General features: G+C 34.5%; 2 pseudogenes; one reads left to right on the forward strand and one right to left on the reverse strand.

Annotated features, from left to right (window-relative positions):
* The first annotated feature begins 483 nt into the window (after positions 1–483).
* LOC129301360 (uncharacterized) lies at positions 484–6,300 on the forward strand (annotated as a pseudogene).
* A 1,047-nt stretch (positions 6,301–7,347) lies between these two features.
* Positions 7,348–10,021, reverse strand: LOC129301359 (phosphatidylglycerophosphate phosphatase PTPMT1-like; annotated as a pseudogene).
* Between the last annotated feature and the right edge of the window lie 322 nt (positions 10,022–10,343).

Raw genomic sequence — 10,343 nt, forward strand, 5'->3', positions numbered from 1 at the left:
TATTACACAATTTAAGAATGTTATTTAACTATAGTAATTATGTCTAAAAATTAAAAAAAATTAAACTAAAATACTCTTTTTTAATCAATATAAGTATGTATTAATTATTTTTCGTTAATGTAAATTATAAAAAGTAATTTAAGAAATATATAATAAATACTTGTTAAAATATGTGATTTTGTTTATATAAAAAAATAAATAAAAATTATAATTTTTTTTATAAATAAAAATTGAGAGGATATTTAATAAATTTTATTTATATATATACACTAAAAGTGTTCTATAAATTGAAAAAGGAGTGTTCGTATTGTTGATTTTTAGAGAATAGAGACCTTTATCATACTGTTTTTGATGACCCTTTCATCCTAGAGGATATTGTCGTCTTTCGTCTCCGGTGATGTGACAGGAAAAATTTAAAAAAAAAAATCATGTCGTACATGGCACGAATGATCAACCCAATATGATAAATGCAATGTCATGTAAATTCGCGAGGGCCCAAGTATTCTGCAAGTTGGATTGGAGGAGACACTCGCCAGCTTCCTGGTGGCGGGGATGGCCCTTACCTCATCATCCTTCTTCTTCATCCTCGCTGTGGCCTGCATCTCAGTTCCACTCTCAAATTCGATACCCTTTATAGTTCTCCATGGTAATTGCCTGCCCTTAATTTTTCCTTCTTGTTATTTCCAAGATCATTTAGATTCTCCCTTTTTTGTTTTCGATCTATTTTTGAAACTTGAAGTTTCTTGTTTGATTTTCGTTTGTAAATTGCCCGAATCTGTTGGAAGGGAGACCGTGGGGTTCCTGAGTTCTTCCAGTTTTGACTGTAATCCAACGATTTTTCCCATGCTCGGGTCATTTAGCTCAATTTTAGTGAAATGTTCGTTTTGTTCGAAATCGGTTGTCGGTACTTCAGGAGTATGATAAATAACAATATATATATCTGTTTTCAACAGACAATATTAATATTTATGAAAGTTTGTGCCTGTTCTGCATTTTAACTGATTTTTTATTGGTAGGAAAACTAAGTCTACATTGGCAGAAGAAATATTGAGGAATTCCACTAAGGTTTCCATCTCACGCACATTGATCCTTTCAAAGTTTCTAATCAAAAAAGCTTTTGTTGTTAATATGCAATATGCAAATTGGATTATGGCTATGCTATTCTATTGGTATTGTTTAATCGACTGGAAGAGGAATTTATGCTTGAGACTATTTGGGGGCTTGCTTGTATGATGAATAGTGCAAATATGTATATTCTTGCATAATTTTTAAAACTCAAATCTCTCAAGGTCCTTTACTCAAGCTGTGGTGACTTTTATTGTCCGTTTCACTAGAAATTCAAAGAATTCTTACACATAAAATGAAGTGTATTATTGAGTAGATAGCTGCTTGCTTCACATAATTTAGTTCTGTGATAACTATTTTGTAACTGAGTCCCATGAACCCTTCTTAGTTTCATTATGTAGGTTGACACTTCAATATAATTGATTTGCAGAGGTAGCTTCATACTATATGAAGCATTATACCTCGTTATTGCATTGAATAACCACTTAAAGTTTTATATAGATTCTATCTCTGAAGTCTGAAGAATATCTTGATCTGTAAATTACTAATTTAGTAGATTGCAACCAGCTGACATGTGGTCAAACCCAATTTTCTCATTTTAAGCTTTCTGGTTCTTTGAGTGAATTACTTGGTTATACATGTATTTTTCTTTAGTTCACTGTAGTTTTTGGTGACTCGAGACTTATATCACACTGATTTGTACTGTAGGTATTGGAGATCAGTGTTCCAACCATGGAGTAGCACAATTCACTGAACTGCTGTCCAAATACTCTGGTGTGAAAGGATATTGCATGTATGCTTGGATATCTTTTATTTTTATTGATTGCTATACCATAGCAAAACTGAGCTTGAAATATGCTTAATTCGTTTCTAATATTCCTTGATTGAATTGCAAGAGTCCCCCATAGTTATCTGCGTCCCAGCCTGGGTCCCTTTTGCTATAATCTTGATCTTACAGAATGTGAGGTTGAATTTTATTCATTTCCAATGCTCTCTGGTCCAGAGAAATAGGTGATGGAACATGGGATTCTTGGTTTATGCCTCTCCAGGAGCAGGTAAGCGATCAGACCAAAGAGAAACTGCTGAAATGAAATTATTTCTTGTATTGATTATTCATGATCTGATTTTTTTTTAAAAAATACATTTGTGCAGACTGAGATTGTTTGCAAAAAGGTGATAAAGATTTGCTGGACTAGTATGGTAATTTTTGTACCTGGTTTTTGTGGTTACTCAAGCCTTTGAATGCTTTGTTCCCCATCATCTTCAGGTGAAGGAAATGAAAGAATTGAGTGAAGGATACAACATCGTCGGGCTTTCTCAGGTGATTTATACGGATTAGGATTTCCTTATCTTAATATTTTGTCTTTTCTTCACAAAATGGCTTCCCACTTATTTCATATTCAATTTTAGTTTGATAGATTTGTAAATTGATACGCTGGTCCCATCATCACATTGCTTCATATTCCTGCCAAGCCCTCCAATGATTTGTGACGCCTTAAATATAGCAAAGAAATTGTGTTTGGGTTATGTCTGTTCATTTCTTGTAAATTCATATTAAATTAGTATTCTTGGATCTCATCAATCATTAGTTTTCTTGGATAGCTGACTTAAATCTTCTAAATTGCAACTGTCATTAAGTAATTCAATTCAGTCACCAGTTTATCAAATGACCTTTTGAATATTAAGTCATCAGGAGACCTTGGCTTTTTGAAAAGATATGTGTTACCATTTGTAAAGGATATTTGAACTAGCTAAGTTACCAGGATCCCACATAATTTCTTTTCAAATGATTTGACCTTAGCTTTGTCTTCCCTTTCTTGAATTACTTCTTTTTTTTTTTTTTTTGTCCAACAGGGTAACTTGATTGGCCGAGGTGTTGTGGAGTATTGTGAAGAAGCACCCCCTGTAAGAACCCAATAAATTTCACATTCACTTTTCCCCCCTCAAATCATTTGGCCTGTTGCTTGAGGGTTGTGCTCATTGGATAAATTTTAGGTTATTTCAGTGTTTTATATTTATCTTTTGTATGATCTTATGGATTGCATGGGGACTCTTAATAATGTATTTGTACTCTGCCATGGATGAATTAAATCATCTTCAATTCAACCATGTGATGTTTCGTATTTGATTTTTACAATAAACCTTTTCTGTAGATAGTGCTAATTTACTTGCTTTGATTAATTTGATTTTTTATCACTAGCATCAGAAATGGATCTTTTATTCCGGCGCTCTATGGCTGGTGCTAATTTACTTTCTCTCATTTTGCTGATCCTTCTTGTGATCGTTTATTTCCTTCTATTTTTAGGCATTTTGTATCCTTATCTTTACATTTGTCAACTTATGTTTGCAAATTTGTTCCTTTTTTAATTATTGAAAAGGTTAAAAACTTCATATCCTTAGGAGGCCCGCATGCTGGCACTGCTTCAGTTCCTCTATGTGGTGTGAGTATTCTTCTGGCACTTCCATCTTGATCATGTCATTGTAATTTTCGTGTTTAGACCAATCACTTAATTGTTAAATTCTTCTCTTGCCTATGCTTTCACCTTGATTTTGTTGAATGGTGTTTGGCTTCTTTAGTCAGGCATCTTATGCATCCTTGCAGACGCACTCATCAAGGCAGAGATCTACAGTGATTATGTTCAAGTATTCATCTCTTCCTTTTCTTTAGTTTCACTACATAACTTGCATCTTCTTTTGAAGTTTGTTTGCTTGTTGTCCCATGATCTTGTCACTTGTTTTGGTCCACGCTTTTGCTGACACATCTCAATTAAATTGCAGACACACTTGGCTCCTAGTGGTTATCTTAAATTGCCAAATGTGAGTTTTCTTTTTTCCTTCCCAGGCAAAAAGTGTCTTACTTCTATGTCATGAATTATACCTCTATCATAGAAAGCCTCTTTTTTTAGGTGCTTTCATATTCAGTTTCTTATTTAAACTATTTCCCCCATTCAATATTATAAGGTATTTTTAACCGAATCACACTCCAATTAGTTAGTTAATTGTCTTTAAAATTACATGCTCTTTTCATGTTTGCCCTTGTTTAATAAGGTGTCAAAATTATAAAACTTTATTAATTACCCCCTAGTTAAGGGTATTTTTGTAAAAGCATTATTATTTATGCCTTTAAAGACTCAAAATGCCTTGTATTTTTTTAACATGATGCTTTAAAAAAATGCCTTATAATAATGAAAGCTCCTAGTATAAATTTGGAGTTTTGCCTTGAAATACTTCCAATCCTTGATGGAATGATCAATTTTGATTTCAGGCTATACCTAAATATTTAGATAAATGTAGATTTCTTCCTGTGCTGAATAATGAACTTCCAGATGGGAAAAACGCCACTTTTAAGGAGAGATTCAGTAGCTTGCAGAATTTAGTGCTTATTATGGTAAGTTGGTCTTTTAAGTGTAAGGTAACTTCTCTTGATTCAATAAGAATATTGCAATCTGAAATGCGAATTGATTAATGAACAGTTTGAGCACGACACTGTTTTGATACCTAAGGAAACTGCCTGGTTTGGATATTACCCAGATGGGTCCTTCAGTCCGGTCGTACCCCCCCAAAAGGTAAAGAATCTTGTCTCTGTGATACACTTGTCTTATTATTTCTTTTCATTTCCATTTATTTGAGTGGTTTTAGTCTTTCCGACTACTCAGATAACATAAGCCTCGTCGTCTTTAATATCTGTTAGTGATAAAAATCATTCCTCCTGAATTGTTTCGGTATCATTTTCATTTATTAACTATAATGTAGAATCTGGCTCAATCATGATTTAACACTAAATTTCTTTTGCCTGAAAGCTAAGTTATATGGATATCTAGAGACGAAAAAGGATTTCATGGCAGCATGTATAAATGACAGTAATATATATTACTCAGCATTACATAAGTCCAAAAAATGTGCTCTGATTTAGTGCAATGACTAAAATACTTGTATTAAAAATTCCAGCAATATAGAATTCTTCAGAGTTCTGATGAAATTAGATTAACTGATTTGTTCAAAATTAATACGAACATACCTTGAATTTTGCTAAATTATTTATACATCTCTATTTTGATATTTCCTCAGCTAAGACCTCCCCTGAACCAGAGTATATTTCAGAAAACTTAGAAGTTACGTGAAATTTCACTTGCTTTATTTTATTTTCATAATATACGAAAACATCTGAACATAGATGAAACATTTGTGTTATTTTAGCAAAACATAGAAGGGGTTCTGTGTGGGTGTGTGTGTGTGTGTGTGTGTGTGTGTGTGTGTGTGTGTGTGTTTGTTTTTTGTTTTTCTTTTGGCCAAAGTGTGTACACTTGATGTTGGGGGAAATTCGTGTAGATTTTTAAAATAAACAATAATTTCATCTAATTTTAACTAAATTCAGAGGTTTATGCGATGCAATTCTTGTTTTCTTAAAAAAAAAAAAGGAATGGTGTGCTTCGAAATAAATGAGATCTATACGTGGCTATCTCAACTCATTGTAACGAGTCCTACATTAAGGAGCTTTACAAGAAAAGTGAGGTTTTTGAGTTCAAGAGACTCTCCACTCATGAGAAGTGTCATTTTGATAAATATAAAGGGATACGCATGTAATTTATTCCAAATTTTATGGGATGATTTTGTTAATATCTCTTGATACGCATTGCAGACAAAACTTTACATAGAGGATTGGATAGGCTTAAGAAAGTTGGATGAAGAAGGAAGGGTTCAGTTCATTAGTGTGGAGGGAAGGCATTTAGGAATCTCAAGAGAGGATATGAAAAACATGTGGTTCCATATCTGAAGGAACAGACATCTGCAAGAATCTCCAGCATGAGACTTAGGCCTTATTTGAGGTTGAAGGAGAAGCCATGATCGGCCACCCCCTTGATCACTGTAAGTTGCTGTGGAAAGCAAATATAAATGCAGTACATGATAGGGGAAGGAAAATGGTACAAACTAGTCTCTTGCAGACAACCCTACGAAAGTAAGAATTAAAGACAGGAAATGGTATGTGAGAGCTCTTTATATGCGTTTTTTTCCCCAACGTGTAAATTTGCGACCTGATTTGACATTGATGCTATGATTTTATTTTATGCCGTGTCTAGTTTGCTAGGCTGTGGAAGGCTGGAACTGGAATGGGAATGGGAATGGAAATGATAACTACCTGAACTTCTATGCATGTTGTTTTTTTTTTTCGTTAGTTTTATTGTCACGTGTGCAAATGGAGATTCTGTCTGAAATGAGAAGAAAGTAATCATGGCATCTCTCTCTCTCTCTCTACACACACACACACATTATGAAGGATATATATGACCGCAAAAGTTAAGCTAAATCGATTCATTGCAATGGAAAGTTCAAAGTTGGTAGTCCATCCGGTTTTAACGGTTAGACCTAGTTAAGGAATTTGTTTTGTCGTCTTAAATGTAAGATTTCAATCTTTGCTTCCCACATTATTTTTTTTTAAATGTTGATTGCACACAGTAAATATAAATGATTAAAAGGTGAAATATTTTTAAAAACTAACATTTTTTTTTTTACAAATAATTTGTTATTGGTTTTAATCTGTATGAATGGAGTTATCTAATTTCAACCTATTTAGAAGGTTCTTGGGAAAAAGATAAAAGAAAAAGGTACACCAGAGGGGGTATGTTGTAAATGATTTATTTAATGGGATGTTACAACATGCATCTTTACTCATCAATCAAATCTCCACATTTCAGATTTGCCATGAATTTCTTGGGCAGGAGGTTTATTTGTGGGTGTATATACACACAAATTTCAATTTCGAATCTTACTCAAGGTATATGATGTTACTGTTACATGTTTGAGTATATTTTTTACATAATTATATATTTATTATTACTGGGATAAATTTAATCATTATCAAATCTAATGAGAATATTTAGTAGCATAATTTGAGAAAGAAGATTACCCCCCTTTCACTTGATCATGCTTTAAAGGAGATCTTTAATCATCATTTCATGTATGCTCTCAAAGGACGACCCATGGATGATTAAAGAGTGAAAACTCAAAAGTTCCTCTAGTTTAGAGTAGTTTGGTTTTTTGGGTTTCTAACGACTAATTTTTGTGTATCACTTTTTCAAACAAGTGAATGATACTTAAGTCTTAAAAAAAATTAATAACAATTAACTTTTCAATAATTTTTTTTAAATTATAAATATTAATTTAAATAATTGCGGACACAAGAGTTTCAATTATAAGTAAGACATTTTAAAGTATCTCATAATTTGCAATTGAAGTTCCCATGATAATTATCTAAGTCAATGCTTTGCAACTTACTCTTCAGAAAATCTTGTCAAGGATTTAACTGTTATTATTTCTTTTGAAACGTTACTGTCATTCTTCCCATTATTTTTGGCAAAGGACAGCAAGTAACTGGATACAAGGGAGAAAATCAGCTTCATAACTCAGCCCCGCTTTTCATTAACATGAATTATTCACCGTTGGGGCACAAATATCAGACTTTAAAAAAAGAGGTGAGTAATGGATTTTTCTCAGTACACATGGATATCAACGCTAATTCCTCCCAAATGATCACTTGTGAATGAGGAACTATTTCCCCTTCCCTTCATTTTCCTTGGCTTTGACACACATCTCAGCCTGAGCCATGACATTCCTGTCAGTGCAGCCTGCCCAGCAACTCGAACATGGTACGCAAAACTTAGATCTGCCCATATCTCTCTTCTCACACCACTTGGTTGGATTCTTGGATCGTACCCTTCAAGATCTGACTCTGTTACAACTATAGACCCATCATCATCAAATTTACCAAGTCTTTGGACGCTGATGCAGAAGCCTGTGATGGCCTCAAAAGTAAATTGGCCGCGGGAAGATATGAAATTGTGTTCTTCACCATGATGTGGTAGTATTCCTGAACAGCCTGATATTGAAACAGCGGGACTTAACAATCACAAAGCAAACATTTCCTACACAGTTCACAGTATTATTTCAGGTTTGAAAATGAAAGAAGTTTGCAAGTGGACTGAGATGGGGTCCAACATATGGATTTGGGTAAACCATTAGAATCCAAGATGATGCTAATCATAACCAAATCTCATGCTTACTTGCCACTGAGAAGATGCTAGTAGAACCCTTGGTCGAATTGACTTTACATAATCATATGCATCATCAGGTGTCATCATCTGGTAATGTACCTAATCAGGTGTAAAAGAAACTTGAAAAAGTCAGAACTTGTAAACCACAACGCACATCTCACTTTCCTCCCCCCAACTTTCTCCCCTTTTAAAGGTTTATTGGCACCAACCAGGTAACAGATAACAATGGTTGTGCTGCGACCACGCCCAGCTTTGCAGTGGACATATGTACTTCTCCCAGACGATGCATTTTCTTCATTGCAGAAATCCAATTGTCAAATAGAATATATGTGTGTTTGTGTGACTCGTAAATAATTTCAAAACTATTAAATGACGGGGCATGCAGACAGTACAAGTCTACCCTTGGATGTGCATTCATAACTTATTAAAAACTTTGGTTTAGCTTGTAGATTTCTATGGGGAAAGAGGTGAATAGAGAGTAATTAAGTTCCCAGCTTTGTTCAGAATTTAGGGTTGAGGATTTAGAACTGTATCGGCGCTTCTAAATAGTCACATATCATTACAGTCAAACGATTTTTTTTTTTCCCGGCAGTATTCACCATGTAGGAAGTCCACAGCACGGCATATGTCACGTAATGACGGTGCAAAACAATAATCTCTAGTAGGAATAACCAAATGCTCGATTCCATGAGCCTGCCAAAATAAGTTTGTAGTCAGAAAAAGCATAAGTTGCTGCAACAAATTCAATGCCATTGAAAAAAAATACTGCTATGCCTACGAAACAGAATGATTCATGAGCCAAGACTAGAAAAGCACAATCCTCGAGGCTTAGACACACAGTTGCAAACTCCACCCATCCATTAAATAATTAGACACAAGCAATTCATGGTAAAGTACAAGTTACCAACAATTCAAGGGGATATTATTGATGTTTTTAGATCTTGTAAATTATAAGCTCACACTATGTATTACTGCACATCATTTTGAAGGATATGACCTCAATTGATCTTTCTTGTACAAGATCCTCTTATCACAATGAATGCTTCAACGATCAAGCTTTGGTACTTTGTGGGAAGCTGCAAGACCATGAAAGACGAAGTTCCAAAGACGAACAAATTTTTCTAATCACTGAAAATAAATTGACTCTCTTGAACCTATGAGTAGCAATCAAGTATTGATATAACACAAGCCCCAAATTAGAATATTCCCACAGCATAACATGCAGCAGCAGAAAAAGACAAAGAACACTAACATGATATAGTGTGGTTGGAACCAAGGTCTCATATGACTCGTTCAATGTTGATGACTCCACAAACGCCAAGCTCCTTCAAGCGGGGACATCATAGGAAATGGAACAGCACCTAATAATATGAACTGAAAATTTAAGTGCGTCAGAATATAGAAGAATTCCGGTTTCGTAGAAGGACATAAGGACAACAGTCGTAAACTCATTGCGACATGAACGAGGATAAAACCAAGAGAGGGTAATCAAATTTAAGGCCACGCTACAATTTAAAAACAGAGACAAGAACACAAAAAATTACCTCATCAACTTTATCCCACCACCGAAACTCAGCCTGAAACCTATTCCGAAGGACATTGTAAAGCAGAGTAGGATAGAAAAGAGCACGAGCCCCTGCTCCAACAAGTACCCTTTTCACATCACTCACACCCAAGCTTCTTCTTCCAATATCACGATCCTCTAAAATATAATTGCTCTCTTGTTCACCTTTCACCTCTCTCCCTTCATGGCGTGTATCTAATGGGAACTCAGAAAACAATCGCAAAAATTGTAACCTATAAAACACAATTGCCAACACGACGAGAACAACAATTATTTCACAACCCTTCAGTTATTCTGTGGAAAACCAATCAAACAATATGGCAGAAAGCAAAAGAAGAGCCATGATCTCAAATCGACAAATAGAAGAAACGCTGAAAATCTACAATGGCTCCAACTAAGAACGACAGGAAGCGAGTCGTTCCGGAAACATCGTGTGCGAAATTTATCTGAGATGACAAAACAACAATAATAAAACGATTGATCGAGTGATCAAAACCGGGGAAGAAAAATGAAGAAAAACGGACAAAAATAATAATAATAGAGTAGTTAGAACTGGAAAGAAGACAAAATGGAATGGACAAAATAAAATTGAAATCAGAAACACTGAATTTGATTGAAGGAGGGAATGCATTGGAATGTACTCAATCCAGAATTAGATCAAGTAA

The sequence above is a fragment of the Prosopis cineraria genome, unplaced genomic scaffold, assembly GCF_029017545.1.
Source record: "Prosopis cineraria cultivar Desert tree isolate PC_DT_omini unplaced genomic scaffold, ASM2901754v1 PC2066, whole genome shotgun sequence".
In the NCBI taxonomy this organism is placed as follows: Eukaryota; Viridiplantae; Streptophyta; class Magnoliopsida; order Fabales; family Fabaceae; genus Prosopis; species Prosopis cineraria.